Source organism: Hakea prostrata, chromosome 5, assembly GCF_041222555.1.
Source record: "Hakea prostrata isolate BN-2017 chromosome 5, UWA_Hpros_2, whole genome shotgun sequence".
Lineage (NCBI taxonomy): Eukaryota > Viridiplantae > Streptophyta > Magnoliopsida > Proteales > Proteaceae > Hakea > Hakea prostrata.
The window spans coordinates 26,950,744-26,967,873 of NC_142604.1; the positions used below are offsets into that span (position 1 = coordinate 26,950,744).

Consider the following 17,130-nt stretch of genomic DNA (forward strand, 5'->3'; position numbering starts at 1 on the left):
TTTTTGCAGATTTTAGGACTTTTCAAGATTTAAGCAAATATTTGGAGTTTTGGGCTTGAATCATGCAATTTTACACGTCAAGAAGTCCATTCAAATTCTCAAATGCGAAAATGGGCCTGATCTGGAGCATGATCGGATAGAGATGTGTGATTATGGGCCAACTCCGAAATATTGAAGAGATAAAGAAGGCAAATTTGATCTACGGCTGAGATTATAAATTATCAATCAAATCTACAGAGATATTATTGAGAGAGTCCACATGGAGAAGAGAGTCCTTGCATACTTAAATATCTTATTTTCTATTTGGAATTTGATTAAAGAAAGAAAAAGAGGAAAAATAATTATATTCAGATAATGATGAAGCAAAAATCCCATTTTTTGAATGTCTCTGTCCAGTTTTGATCAAGCCCTTCATCGAATGGTCATACGATGTACGGTCGTGCTGATTTTTGGAGGAGAGCTTCAAGACTACTTAAACCTCAAATCCAATGGTAGAATTATGCATCTGATCTCTCTAAGTTGGCACGATTAGTACGTCAAAACCCTAATTGGCTGAGTCAGATATGAACCCTCAGTTTTATTCAAATTCAGCCGTGCCTCATATCTCATGTAAACTCTATAAAAGGAGAGCATACTCCATCAAAAGGAAAGGTGTTCTAGAGCTTAGTAGAAGCATTCTTTCTTCTCTCTTCAGTTTATTTAGGCTTTCTCTAGTTTTCTTTGCTTGCATTTGTGAGATTTAAATATCTAGATTGAATGTTTAGGTTTAATTTTTTTATGTAATGCAATTCAAGTTCAAGTTTCAAGTTTCAAGTTTTTAGATTCGTTTTTCTTTGGGTCTAGCAATTGCAGATTTAGATCATTCTAGATCTAGATCTGGTTGTTAGGGTTGGTTGAGATTCGAATCGTTTATTCAATTTGCAAGTAAGTAACCTTCTTTATTAATCTTTTCTCCTCCCTCCATTCCCGCTTCTATCTACCCCTCCATATTCTTAATTTAGGATTTACTTTCTGTTGTGGAGAACGTATATCCCAAGGACCCCCCTCGAGACGAATGCACACCCCCACTCGGGGTAGAAAAGTCATCTTGAGAGGAATTCTAAGAATCCACTTCTGGAGAAAACATATACCCCTTCGGGACATGTATCTTCTGCATGCTTGGGAGGAATAGTGTTCTCCCTTGAAGGGCACAGAAAACCCCCTTGGGAGAAGGTTTATTGACCCCCTCGGGAGGAGGCACATTCACTCCTTCGAGGAACATGTTCGGAATAAGCCCAAGAATCCCACTTGGACTAAATCCAAGAGAGACGTTGAAGACGGCCAAGTCAAGAGAGTTGGTTACAGATAACTACTCAGTAAGGCCATTCCGAGAATTGGGTAGAGGAGTCATCAGATAACGGCTCTATTTGATCCTAAAAAGGAGCCGTTATTCCGAAGATATTCCACTCACTCTTCAATTGTTGATCCGAAACTCAAGGAAAGCGCCGCCTCCAGGTAACTTCTATATAAACCCACCTCCTACATGGAGAAAGGGACAATGAGAACTCATCTGATCATTTATGCATTACGTTCTTGAGAACTCTCTCAAGAACCCTTATTGTTGCCTTGGCTGATTTGGGCGTCGGAGGTGGTTCCCCGGCCAAAACTTGGCCGGACCGTTCTTGTTTTCTATGTAGGTGTAGGCATCTCAGTTATTCAAACTTGGCTAAGGAGCTCTTAAGGTGATCATCTCAGTATCCGGCCCCCGAAGAAGTTCTAGACGCAACACTTTCAACATTTATTTATTGTTCTCCCTTCCACTGGATCCTTGATTAGAGATGCCTACAGTCGTGCCTCTCTTTGGTTAAGGTTTCCATTTTACTTTCTACAATTTACTTTCTGTAATTTACTTTCAACATTTATTTATTGTTCTCCCTTCCCCTGGATCCTTGATTAGAGATGCCTACAGTCGTGCCTCTCTTTGGTTAAGGCTTCATTTTCCTTTTATTGCTTTGTTATTTACTTTCTATTATTTACTTTCTACACTGTTTTTTTTCTTTAATATTCATTCCCCTGATCGGTGGACTGTAAGCTACGGAAAAGGGTCCACGGTCAAAGTCATTATTATTATACTCCCCTTCCCTCGATCCGAAGCTGACACTCGGATCACTTCCCTTTTCCTTTTTACTTTTATTGTTCGCATTTTTTTTCTTGTCTTTTATTTATGCATTGATTGTGTTTAATTTATTTTTCGTTTCAATTCGATTGCATTAGACGTATAGATTAGGATCGTTTAGTTTAGTTAATTAGTTAACAAAAATTGAATCATTCCACTCTCGCATTACTATTAAGAAGTTGAATTATAAGTGGCATATCTCATTGACATCGACCCGTTAGCTACACGATACGTGCGCTTGCGGTTACTTTTAAATTTCACAAACAAGTTTTTGGCGCCGTTGTTGCGGGAGGTATTAGTCCACATTATTTTTCTTATTCTTAGGTAAATCGAAGTGTTTAAAAAAAAAATTCAAAGATATTACTCTTAACTTGAGTAGAAACAAAAACGTATAGTAGTTCCCACTCTACTGCAGAATCCCCAGGATTCGATTGTAGGTGGCTCCGAAGACTATATGGATTCCCTTACTATCAAACCTATACAGTGCTCAGCTATACGGCAACCTTACAACTTTTGAATCATTGTTTCAATCTTTGTGGTGGGAAATTCACTACTTTCCCTTCGTTTTTGTTATTTTCTTTTCTTTTATTTTTTAGTTACTTAATTTATTTTTAAAAAAAAATCTCATTCTTTCATAAGAGCCATTAATTGCATTAAGTGGTTAGTGCATGTGTGTCTGGACTCATGATTCTACAAATAGAATTGTCCGAATGTCTAACTTGACCATGGAAGGTCTACCTCCACTACCTCCACATAAGAGTCTTAGAGATAGATTTTATCCAACTCAATCTGCACAACCCTCCTGCATACTTTTACCTGAAGTGAGGGGTAATAATTTTGAACTTAAATCCCATTATCTGTCTATGTTACCCCAATTTCATGGGTTACCTGATCAAGATGCATATTTGTTTTTTAGGGAGTTTGAGGAGGTTTGGGTCCTTATGAAGGTACAACAACTCACTGATGATGCCGTAAGACTATGGTTCATTACATTTGCATTAAAGGATCAAGCTAAAAAGTGGCTTTATAGCTTACCTAGGGATAGCATTATCACATGGGAACAATTCACTGTCCTATTCTTGAAGAAATTCTTTCCTTTTCCCAAGACGAATAAAATAAGAAATGATATTTTTCAATTTCGTCAAAAACCCAATGAGTCCTTTGCTAAGGTAATGGAGAGATTCCAAAGCCTTCTCCAGGAATGCCCTCACCATGGTATAGAATTATGGCATTTATGCCAAATAATTTATGAGGGTATCGATTACCAAACAAAGCAACTTTTGGAATCTATGTGCCCCACAGGATTTACATCATTCACTAATGATTCCGAAGCTTGGGAATTTCTTTTAGACCTAGCAGATAGAACTAGAGAATGGGAGTCAACCCAAGAATCTGAAAGGACTAGTAGGGGATATTTTGTTGATAGTCAAGTTCATAAGGAAGCACAAATAGATAATCTTTTGAAAAAGTTAGAGACTTTGGTAGTTAAAGCTGCACCACCACCACCACAAAGTCAAGCACATTTTATTGAAAAATCTATTGCTATGTGTGCATGGTGTCAGCCTCCTACACATGTAATTGAGGAATGCCCTAGCAATGCTCGAGGCCAACATGAAAATGTCAGTGCGATGTTTCCAAACCCGTACAATAACACGTACAATCCTGGGTGGAATAATCATCCTAACTTTTCATGGTCTCAAGGGCAAAACCAAAATGGATTATGCAATTATTCCACACAAAATCACTTTGGTGCCCCTCAAAAACAAAGTGCCCAATTTTCTCATAATCCAAATGTCCAGTTCCCTCAAGCCCCAAATTTCCAGAATGCCAATTTAGCTAGGCCTGTCAATCCACCTATTGTGCCTCATATACCTCACATTGCATAAAATCAATCATCACCTGGTTTCAACAGAGGTAACAATCCATAGTTTTCTCGTCTCTCTTCCTTAGAGAAGACTATGGAAGTACTTTCCAGCACCTGCATGACTTCTATGCATAATATGGAAAAACAAATTTCCACTCTTGCAAGTGCTTTGTCTGAGCGAAAAAAAGGTAAAATGCCTAGCCAACTTGAGTTAAATCCTAGGATTCAGATAAAAAAAGACCACCAAATCAAGTCAACCAAGTTGAATCCTCCCATTCTTCTTTATCTTCAATTAATTTTGTGTCTGCATTGAGAAGTGGGAAATGATATTTAACAGGTGAGTCACATATTAATGAAAAGAGCAAGATTAGTGACCACTGTGATGAGGAGAATGTTCAAGTATCTCCTAATAAAAGTTTGTCTGAGGAACCCATAGAAGTTGAGGATGAGCCAGTTGCTTTAGCAGTACCTAAGTTCGGTGAACCACTATCAGAAACTATGAGAAAAGAGCAAATTTCAAATGAGAGTCCTTATGTTCCTAAGGCTCCTTATCCTAGTCATCTAGTTAATAAGAAGAAGACTGCAACTATGGAGAAAATTTTTGATGTCTTCAAAAAGATAGAAGTGAATATCCCTCTTTTGGATGCCATATCCCAGATCCCCGCCTATGCAAAAGTGTTGAAAAATTTATGCACTCATAAAAGAATCACTAGCATTCCTAAAGAGGCGTTCTTGGCAGGTAGCATTAGTTCCATAACTACTCAACCTGTAGCAGCCAAGTATAAGAATCCAAGGAGCCCTACCATAGCTTGTGTCATAGGCAATACACACATTGAACATGCTTTATTTGATCTTGGTGCAAGTGTGAATCTTGGTTCATGTTTATAAGCAACTATGATTGGGAGAATTGAAAGCAACTAGAACTACTCTTCAGTTGGCAGATAGGTCAGTTAAGATTCCTAAAGGGATGGTTGAAGATGTTTTACTGAAAGTGGGAGAATTTATTTTTCCAGTTGATTTCATTGTGCTAGATACTAAACCTTTTTCAATCATGATGAAATCCCAATAATTTTAGGAAGACCATTTTTGGCTACTAGTAATGCATTAATAAATTGTCGAAATGGCCTTTACGGTTATCTTTTGGAAATCAAACTGTAGAGTTTAATATGTTCAGGATAGGGAAACAACCACAAATAGAAGAAGAGATCAATATGTTTGAGGAATCTTTTGATTTTCCTAATGATGTGATTACCAACTTTGAGATTGATTTTGATTCTGAATTTCAAGAATGTATGGATATGTTGGATGATGATAGTGAAACTTTATTTTCTGAAGTCTTAAATTTTCACACACCTTTGGAGCCTATTAAACCTCTATCCATCTCCATCTCCATTCCCAAGCCCTCAATAATTGAACCCCCCAAGCTAGAATTGAAAGATTTGCCTTTTAATTTGAAGTATGTTTTCCTAGGACAAGATAATCATCTTCTTGTCATTGTTGTCTCTGATTTAACTTCTGACAAAGCAGAAGAGTTGATCACACTGTTGAATGATAATAGAGAAGCATTGAGTTGGTTTGTCACTCATATCAAAGGTCTAAGCTCTTCCATTGAACAACATCATATTCATCTTATGAAAGATGCAAAACCTTCTAGAGAACCTCAACGTTTGATGAGAATTTTCTTTAACATTGTGAATGTTTTTCTTGAAGTCTTTAGGGATGACTTTTCTATTCATGGTTTTTCTTATTTGGAGTGCCTTCCCCATCATACATTGCTATTAAAGATAAGACAAAAGCTTCCCATGATAAACACATCTTGACTGAAAGGTATACCCCTCTTTTGCCTTGCCCTTATTCTTCTTTTCATGCATGCATTGAGGACATTTCATTACTTAAGTGTAGGGGGTATAGCTTCTTTTTTATTTTAACTTTGACTTTTGGTTAGTGTACATACTCTTTCAATTGCTATGATGTGTGAAATGAGAGTGATTTTGGCACCCATCGTGAACACATAAAAACCCTATTGAGAGGAAGGTAACTTGTATATATGTTGATATGAGACTTTCCTTAGAAAAATAAAAAGGCCCTTAACTTAAGGCGTTGGACCATCTATGAGTTTTGTGGGTCCTTGCTTCTTTGGCTAAAAGTTGAGATCAATTTTGTGTATGGCATATGACAAAAGAAGAAGAAAAAAAATGATTGAAAAAAAAAAGTGGTTAGGATATTTTTCCCTTATCGTATCAGACCCGAATCGGAAGGGTATTGAGACCGAACGACCCGTGGTAGAATATGGTTGAAGGGCGCTCAAGACCGGTATCCACTCCGTGAGAGGACTTGAACCATACTGCGGATACCCGAAAGGGGCCATTTGTTTGTAGGGTTGCAAATGGATAGACCTGGGCTCACGGGCGTTCAAGACCGGTAACCAACCCGTGAGAGGACGTGAGAGCTTCCCGTTTACCATTTGTGGATGACCAATATGGTTGATGAGTCCGTAGTCCAAGTTGGTCGGTGCCATAGGATACGCTGACTCTAGTGTGAAGGATACGGAACCGAGTTGGTCGGTGCCATAGGGAAAGTATCCGGATCTGACATGATACGATTGAGTAGATGACTTGCATTGGGCTAGGCTTCGCCGCAACATGCGCCAATACTTATACCAATGGTGATGTGAGAGAGTGGTGACTAAATCCCCAACCATTGCTTGATGAGGACCTTACCCAAGTACCACAACAGACCCAAGATATCTTATGATTGAGGGGGAGTGACTGACGACCCAAAGAAGTATGGTGTTATGGCTTAAAGCATGTTTACCTTATAAACTAGCATACTTTTAGATTAGAATCATATTTCATCATTGTCTCATATCATATTGCATCATATTGTGACTTGTGTTGAATGAACTGTGTATTATGAAACGACTTGCCTTGCTGAGTTCTTTTGAACTCATTCCTTTTGTGCAATTTGTTAGATTATACTGTAGGTACAGAAGACCTTGATGGCACGTCCTATGACCCAAGCTATGATCCCGCATACTACACTTTGGGTGATGGCTACGCGGAGAGTCAGGATTGCTATACTGAGGAGGATTATAGTGCGTACCAGGGTTAGCCCCACATTAGTGAGGGAGCGGCCACGTTGGGTTTACTTTATCCACACTTTTGAAGAAGAAATCATTGGGATAGAAGAAACCTATATGTAGGCCCCATTTCCCTGGATAACTGTAATCATTTGGATATCTTCACCCTAACTATTATGGTTTTGTTCTCGGCACGGATTGTAACTTAACTTTATTTACTACATTTCCGCTATTTTTGGAGGAGTGACTTCTGATCACTTCTTCTCTTTGAGACTATCTCTATATGAAGTTGACATTTAATATTTCCGCACTCTGATTTACTATCTTCTCTTATTCAATTGATCTATTTATTACTTGTTTTATACATTGATTATATTGTTCATGATTATGTTATTGTGTATGTGGGAGGCATGGCCGCTCGATCTGGATCTTCGAGCTGTGGATCACATCTCGGGTATGCTAGATAGGATACCGGCTGGGTGGATGTGACACACATACATCTGAATGGATAAGTTCTAAAGGAAGAGAGGCTCTCAAAGTCTTTTTAAATGGTTTTCTAGTTGCTTTTCCTGCTAGACATGACTCACCGGTTGGCAAATCAGATAGTGAACCTTGGCCTAAGAGACCTTCTTTTGCCAACCCGTTCATCCTATCTAAGCCATTATGTCCAAGTCTAGCATGCCACAAATTAGAATCAATACACACAGTATTTTGGCAAACAAAAGCACTACTAGAATTAAATGAATAATCAATTGTATCCAATACAATGAAACCATTATGATGAAGCCATAACCATAACTGTATCACCTAGATACAAAACCAAAGAATTGTTTTCTAATACAACTCTAAAAATCATGTCTCATAAACCACTCTTGTTTTTTGTTCCCACCTCTATTACTTTGCCTAGACCACTGAGGTTGAGCTCTCTCCTTCTTGCGCTTGAAGCCTGCACCCTTACTAGTGCTTACTTCAGCAGCAAGTACTTCAGTGAGAGGGACATGATAGCCAACATCCGATCATCATCAAGCTCAAGGTGCTTGGCAGCTTGATCAAAAGTCTTGACCTCATCAACATGAGTCAAGAAGATCTTCATATGCTCCCAAGTCTTTGGCAATGACCTGATGACTGCGGAGACTTGCTCCTCATCAGTCTTCTGGCGCCCACATGTGCTCAACTCACTAATCATGTTAGACATGATGGTTATATGCTGCCTCATGGTGTGATCCTGGCGCATCTTATAACCGTCAAAGGTGAGTCCGAGCTGGCGGCCTCTGGTGGTGGAAGTCCCTCCGTACTGGAACTTCACAACCTCCCACAAAGACTTTGCAGTCCTATGCTTCTCAAAATGAAGCATCAGGTCATCCCTCATGGAGCTTAGGATACTAATTCTAGCTACCCAGTCCTTCCTCTTCTAAGCATTGTAAAGCTCAAGGTTCCTACGATACTGTGCAGTGGTACTTTCCTCAGGTGGGGAAATGGTCTAGTTTATGGTTTCCAGCATGTTCTGTTCTTCTAGGAGATACTGCACCTTTCGGTGCCAAATGTCATAATACCTCTCATTCAGTTTATCTCCTTTTGCGAAGTCAGCAACAATGCTTTTGGTAGCATCCATTTATTCTAGAGACATTATATACTAGGATGAGTTCAACTATTCTAGCATAAAACACAAATCAAGCAACAATAAATCACACTAGCATAGTCAACCTATGGGGTAAGCATTTAAACCAAAAGAGATGCTAACAAACATTCAATCAAATTCTCATGCAAACCCACATAGACTTATACACTAGTTTCATTATGTGCAAGAAAACATGATTGAAAGACCCATAATTAAAACAATTTTAATAAAATAAAACATCCAATCATGTTAATGCTATGAGGTGGTTCACACAGAACACTTCTGCCTCATTAGCTCCCACTAGGCCCCATTAGGCCCTCAATGCTCAAACATCACATAGATTGTGAGCAATTGATGTCCAATAAATTAGAAACACATTCTGAACTGGACAAACCAATATCAAAAAAATTCACCTCCCAGACGGATGACGTCTCCCAGACGGATGACCGTCTCCTAGACAGAAAGTTCGTCTCGCATTCTGTGACCAGACGGATGACCGTCTCCCAGACGGAAATTCCGTCTGGGTCACTATGACTTGTCTGACAATAGACGGACGACCGTCTAGTCAGACGGTCATCCGTCTGGTCCACAGTGACCAAAAAACAGTTTTTTTTTTTTTTCTTGAACGAATTTTTTTTCAAAAAACGGAAAATCACGTTTTTCTTTCCAAAAATTCATCCAAAAACACATGAAAAACAATAATTATTAAACAAAAAAAATTACCATGGATAAACAATTAATGCAAAAATTCACAAGGGAAAAATACAAGGATCCTCCCACTCGGATCCGAACCCAAAACATAAGAGTTTCCAAAAACCCTATCAATTCTCCCATGGGTTTCATATTAAACCTTGGATTCTCTATGGGTTTTTATAAACCCTTAATCCTCCCATTTGATCCATACAATGAAATTAAACAATGGGGAGGAACAAAGAACCATGGGAACCAATGGCTCTGATACCAATGTGATACCAATGTGGTAATACTCCATATATATCAATTCTATTTAATTGACAAGGGTAAAGATTCCTTACCTAGATTCGCTTTCCCTTTTATGAAGTATTCGCAGGGGATGTGAATCTGGATCCACGTTCTCGTTCCACCACCAAATCTCTATCTGGATGATTCCACAATCACAAGGAAATGGAAGTATTTCCACAATCCAAATGCCGTGTGGAAAAAGATGGAAGAAAGATCTAAGGAAAAGGAAGGAAACCTCCACTAGGTTTCTCCTTCCTGCATTTCTTGGAGAGAGAGAAAGATGGGAGCCACCTCCTTTTCTTGGAAAACTTACGTAATGTAAAACACACTCACTTATGCAATGGTTATCAAAATACAACCTATTTTGTAACTGCCCTAATAGTGAGTTTCTAAATTTTCCCTTTGGGCATTTAATTTATTAATTATATTAATAAATTCCAACAATAGAGGAAAAGAAAAACGTCCGGTGAGAGATAAATCATAAAGCATTGTACTATATACGCATATGCATATACATTTCCATGCTTAATATCCCCCCCCCCAAATAACATATCCATGTCAATGGTCCATCTTACGTGCATGCAAATGACATCATGGTTCATTTCACTCAAATCATAAATGTGATTTATAAATGATACAGGAAGATTATTACCGAACCGGGTCCATCCTTGGTTTGATCCTTGACTCCGGATAAGACCGGTCCGGCAATGGTTGAGTTTGAACAAACCGGTCTAATCACTAGCGTGACAAGGAAGGAACCTTAAAGTTCTAAAGACAGGCACGGTCCCATGAAAATTGGGATAGATAACCGATCTAAAAATGGTTGCTATCACTAACAGAAGTTTGCAATCGTGCAAGATATGGCAACTGCCACAATCACAGAACGAAGGATCATGTGAGTAAAGGAAACCACCCACAACTCCGTAAAAGGAGTTTAACCACAAGATTTGACGATCACCAAGAAAAGGCACGAATGAATCCAACGATCAGAAATCCAAGGTAAAAACTATATAATCAAGTAGCCTACACACGGCACACGGCTGAGGTAACTGAAATGTTTCCCTTACTATTATATTCAAATTTAGCTCTACAATTAGCCAGAGTTTTGTGATCAGTTCCTTCATTGACTTAGCCTTCGGAGGTGGCCTCCCGACCCCCACAGTCAGGTCACGTCTAACGTTGTTTTGCAGGTCATTCATCAATGATCTAAGGGCTGAGCAGATTTTGGACGCATCATTTGGCACCGTCTGTGGGAAACACTTCAGAAAGCCATGGTTACCAGATCAGCAGTGTTTGTGAAATTAAAAGTAACTGCCAGTGTGAAACACAGCCCTATCCTAACCCTGACTTCGACCCGGATCCCTTGATTTGTGTAGGTCCGAAGACCCGGAGTGGTGGAAGAAGAGACTTGTGGGCCCTCGCAATGGAAGACTTGGTGTATGATTCAGAGCCCATGGATATTGACAGTGAAGCCCCTTGGATACACTGTCAGTGTTCAGTGAGAAACTGCACCTAGAAGAGGGGAAACATAGTTGAAGTGTTTGATGCGTTTCCGGTCTTGTTTCGAAGGTATTTCTCTACTCTAGACTTGTTTATTGACTTGTAGGAGAAAACCCAACTCAATTCGGACCTGTATAGCCTTTCATTTCCCTGATTCAAGCATGTTGTACATGCTTGGTTACCAAAGGTTGTACAAATTCGAGAAAAAGATGCTTTTTGGATATTCCTCTCTCTATTAAAGTGTTTCTCGTGTTTTTAACCCTATTCAACATTTCTAACTTGCTAAGAACATGAGGAGAGCTTCCCAAAGCACCTCCTTGGTAGTGGTGAAGATTATTCCCTTCCAATCATTGTCAATCATTGGTTCTTGTCTCCATTAACACCTACAAGGTATGATTCATCACTCTCACTCTCTATTCTACTCTTTTCTTTTCTTTTCTTGCTGTTACAACCTTGGAGTTGAAGCTGCAACCTTGCAACCATCACTCCAAGTGTTCACTCTTAGCTAACCATTGATCTCATTCCATTTCCATTGATGATATGCTCTCATTTCAATCCTTGCATATGCATTCCTTTGATTCTCTTCTTAACTTCATGCATTCTTGTCCTAAACTGAGGTATATAGTGTGCTATGTCTATGTTTATTGCTAGCATATGATTCTAATCCAATTCCCATTAGTTCTCCTAGCTAATTCATTCATTTCCAATGCAATTGCACTTGATTTCAATTCATGCTATGATTAATGCATTTAGAACATAGGGTTTCAATTTGGGGGTTTCTAATTAGAACATTAGATTGTGTTAATTACTTGATTAATAGTGTCCTTATACTGTTACAATGAATCCCTCCAAGTTTCGGATTGATCCGAGCCCCGGAAGATCAATTTTGGGCCAAAAATCACTATTCAGCCCCGGCACTATTCACTTGGTCGACTAGGTCAGTGGACCAATCAGTCAACCAATTAATTGCTGAATTGTGTACTTCACCGATTTGATCCCTTCGACCTCCGATTTTCCCGATTTCTTTTCTAATCTTTCATTTATGTTTGTCTAGGGTCTTAATACCATATTTGGATCATTCTTTTGTGGCATTTGGATTATCATCATCGTGTCTTAAGGTAAGGACGGTTATACCCATATGACATAGACTATGTGATTATTACACTGATGTTGGCAACTTAGTAGGCTTAGCTTATTAGTTGTTTTTAGACATCATATGACTACTATAGTTACCTTATGACAATAGCACCATGTTTATTTACTTTGCTTATCATGTCATTCATTCTTGTCATTTACTTATACACTTGATCATGTAATGTTATGACGTATCTTTCAATATGATGATGTATCATGTATGTATGAAATGATGAACTAAGAATGTGATTGGATAAGTATGATTTGGGATTGGGGAATGTCCTTTTGACATTTCTGTCCTTGGACATCGGAGGGAATAGTATGGGATGTTCTCCGAAGATGCCCATCGACGCTTTCCCGAATTATTGGATGACATACATAGGACTTGTCTAGATATGTTGGCTAGGACATCCCTGTTGTATCAGACCCGAATCGGAAGGGCATTGAGATCAAACAACCCGTGGTAGTAGTATGGTTTGATGGGTGCTCAAGATTGGTAACCACCCCGTGAGAGGACATAAATCATACTACGGATACTCGAAAGGGGCCATTTATTGGTAGGGTTGCAAATAGCTAGACTTGGGCTCGCGGGCGCTCGAGACTGATGGGTTATATCCGTGAGAGGACGTGAAAGCTTCCCATCTACTATTTGTGGATGACCAATAGGGTTGGTGAGTCCGGTGAGTAATATCCGTGACTCTTGTGTGAAGGATACCAGAAAGGATCCCGGGATGGGAGGAATGGATGTATCTGGATCTGACATGATACGACTAAGTAGATGACTTGCATTTGGCTAGGCTTCACCTTGACATGTGCCACTACTTAGATCAATGGTGATGTGAGAGAACGGTGACTTAAACCCTAGCCATGGATTTGTCTCGAGGGATGCAGGACCCATTACCAACCGATGATTGAGTGATTGAGACTTACCTAAAGAAGTATGGTGCTATGACTTAAAGCATGTCTACCGTAGAGACTAGCATATGTAGAGTTAGAATCATACTTGCATCATGTGTTTCATATCATCTTACATCATGTTATGACTTGTAACATATGGTTTATGTATTATGGATTAATTGCCTTGCTAAGTTCTTTTGAACTCATTCATTTTTGTGCAATTGTTTTGTTAGACTTTCCTACAGGTACCGAAGAAGCGGATGGCTCATACTTCGAGGCGGACAAGGATCCTGTACACTACACTGAAGGTCTTGGCCATTATGAAAGTTACTGTGAAGGTGCCGAGGGTGATTACCCTCTGTACCAAGATTAGCAGGACTTTGGTGTGGGAGAAGCTTTGATTAGTTTCCTTCGTGTACACTTCCGAGGACATCCTATACAAGACTGAGGAGACCTTAGCTTAGGCCTTTTTATTGTTATTATTTGGAACTCGGATCTGTAACTTAACTTTTATTGATATACTCTTAGATGTTGGTTCTGTAATTTAACTTTGATTGATTACTTTTCCGCTACCACTGAGGGAGTTATTTCTGCTCACTCGTTCTCTCTCTCTCTCTTGGATTATATTTATACATTTGGTATCATCTTTATTCTGCGCTTTGATTATTTGTTCTTATCTTATTCATGATTGCATTTATTATATGCTTTTACCTTGATTATTATTGTTCATGATTGTGTTATTGCGTAAGTGGGAGGCATGGTTGCTTGATACTTGATCTTCGGGATTGTGGATCTTTCACATCCCGCCCTAAATCCACCCGGGGGTACCCTATCTGGGTTACTCGGGAGTGATCCACAGCCCAACCGATCCAGTTTAGGAATGATCATATCCACTTATCACAATAATATAATCAAAAGCAAGAACAATTTATAGTATTCAAGTAATCTAATAATAAAAGTTAAGAAATGATCACAGAAGGATCACAAATAACATCAGAGTGCGGAATAACAAGTACCAAATCAAAAGACAACTATAGAGTATAGGGGAAATATACTCTACAAACGTGTGCCGAAGGTAGATCAAAATAAGGTAAAGATTACAACCAGATCTCCAAAGAAGGGAAATAAAAAGGTAAGCAACTAAGTTACAGTTTCTTCTAACTTATACAATGTCTCCTCAATAACATAATCATAAGAAACTAAGCCAGGTCGGATCTACTCCTGACAAATATGAGTCTTGAACTGATAGCCTTCACCGATGTAGTCACCGTAGCCAAAGTGGTATGAGTCACCAACTTAGTCCTCAAAGTATTGACCGTCATAATCAATAGTAGTAGTACCTGTAAAAAAGTCTAACAAAATATGTTGCAAAAAGGAGTGAGTTCAAAAGAACTCAGCAAGGAAAGTTATTCCATAATAACACAAATCATATGATGTACAGCATAGCATGATGCAATATGATATGAGACAATGATGATATATGATTCTAACCCTAAGTATGCGGGTCATCTAGGGTAGACATGCTTTAAGTCAAAGTACCATACTTCTTTAGGTAGTCTTAGTCACTAATCACCGGGGGAATTGGGTCCTGCATCCCTCTCGGACAAATCCATGGTTGGGGGTTTCGGTCAACACTCTCTCACATCACCATTTGGTCTAAGTATTGGCGCATGTCAAGGTATAGTCTAGCCTAATGCAAGTCCTCTACTTAATCATATCATGTTAGTTCAAGATACGTCCATTCCTCCCCTCTCAGGATCCTTTCCTGTATCCTTCACACTAGAGTTACGGATATTACTCATCGGACTCATCAACCCTATTGGTCATCCACAAATGGTAAACGGGAAGCTCTCACGTCCCCTCATGGATCATTTCACCGGTCTTGAGTGCCCATGAGCCCAAGTCTAGCCATTTGCAGCCCTACCAATAAATGGCCCCTTCCGGGTATCCGCAATGCAATTTATGTCCTCTCACGGAGTGTTTACCGGTCTTGAGCGCCCACAAATCCACACCACTACCACGGGTCGTTCGGTCCTACAAACACAACAATGACCGGGTCGGGTCAAGGTTAGGTAAAAGCTGGATTTTACATTCTTCCCCCCTTAAAATAATTTCGTCCTCGAAATTGGGAAAGTACTAGGCTTCTAAAGAGATGGAGGACATTTCTCTTATCTTGACTTTTCTTCTCCCAAAATCTTCGGAAAACAGTTAACAATAAATCTTTTGTAAGAAAACAAGGAATAAATCTAACATGCCTTGAAATCAAATCGAAAGTATGATTATGGCTTCTTGAAGACTTCACAAGGATCATGGCAAAGATCAATATGGAGGTCATAAAACCTTAAGAATGACAGGAGATTGTAGAAGAGATGGTTGCAAGGATGCAGCATCTTCTTCTAAATCTCAATCACAAAGAATAAAACATAGTAAGAGTAGATCAATACAACACAAGAAAGATTACTAACCTTTGATTGAGGAATAGGAGATGAAAAGCTTGAAGTCTTGAAACAATTAGAAGGAATAACAAATCATGAAGATCACACTTGATTTCTCTTTGAAATCATCATGTGAGCAAAACACAAGGTTATAGGGTGTATGGAGATCCACTCTAGAACAGCAGGGATAGAAGGATCAGTCGTGGGAATGACTTAAGATCACCTTCCTATCAAAAGGAATAGAAGGCACAAGAAGAACTCGAAGAGAAAATAGGTCAGCTTCGGGGTAAACTTCTACCAAATAAAACCAGGCGACTCATACGACAGAGAATAAATCGAATAATGCATATGGTAGGTATGGATTTGGCACAGTAGTAAGGTTAGGATTAGGTGGGATTTCACATTCTTCCCCCCTTAAAATAATTTTGTCCTCGAAATTGAAAGCATACCTAGACTTCCAATAAGATGAGGAAACTTTTTCAGGGGTGTGATTGTTCCACCGAATCTTTACCAAGGGAACGGAAAGTACAACAAAAAATAGGTCTAATAGGTAAAGAACGTTGGACTCTTGGCTGACTTCTTAAATAGCTGATAGGAACTCAAAACAAATGCTGATGTTAAGAATCCAAGAGATGCATAGGTGACAAATCGAGCGAAGATAGGAACAAAGGCTACAAATAATGAACTTGAAAAAAAGTTTTCTAGGCTTCTCGAAAGGTTCAAGGGTTTCAAAGGTCTTCCATAAACATCACCCTTCCAACAAGTCAACCACACTTAAATCAGCTACGCAGGTCATTAAAATCCAAACAATGCATCAAAATCAATATTTTATTTTTTTATTTTTTTATTTTTTATTTATTTACAAAACTGTCCAAAAATAGCAAAATCTGCCCTGCCTGAAAAACGGCCTAAAAGGGACCACTTTCTCCATTTCAATCACACTTCAAACACTTCTAACTTCGAGTTTGGTTCAGGGGAAAAGGTTCTAGGGTTTCTAAGGTTCCAAGACTCTCAAAAGGCTTCAACAACTTCACACAAACTATCAAGATCAACAACACAAGAAAACCTTCATTCTTACCTTTCTTTCTCTTCAAATTTCATTACCAACAACATGATTTTCTTCAAAACTGAGAAACGCTTGCTAATATTGGTTAGAAACATGCCTAGGGGTGTTTAGAAACATGCTCCAACCAATTTCCACACAATTCCCAACTTCAACCACAAAGATTTCCCACACTTTGCACCAATTTCACTATTCTTATTACAAAAATCCCAACTTTACAAACACTTGTTCCATTTTCAAACCAAAAGGAATTTTGACACCAAACCAATTCCAACAATGAGTGTTTCAACATGAGAAATGTACTCACACACTTCGTTTGGTCAAAATCCAACTTTCCAAAAATCACAAAACCTTGCCCAAAAGAGGATTCCTTCTTTTAAAGTTGCTGAATTTTCACATCCACA

The 17,130-nt window shown here is 38.9% G+C and overlaps 1 protein-coding gene and 1 non-coding gene across 2 annotated transcripts in view; one reads left to right on the plus strand and one right to left on the minus strand.

Annotated features, from left to right (window-relative positions):
* Positions 1 to 17,130, plus strand: part of LOC149015762 (sugar transport protein MST3-like) — a 150,294-nt gene that overhangs the window by 56,558 nt on the left and 76,606 nt on the right. The window lies entirely within an intron of this gene.
* Positions 3,268 to 3,374, minus strand: LOC149015763 (small nucleolar RNA R71). The gene has a single exon (XR_016173795.1). It is a non-coding gene; the product is annotated as a small nucleolar RNA R71 (small nucleolar RNA).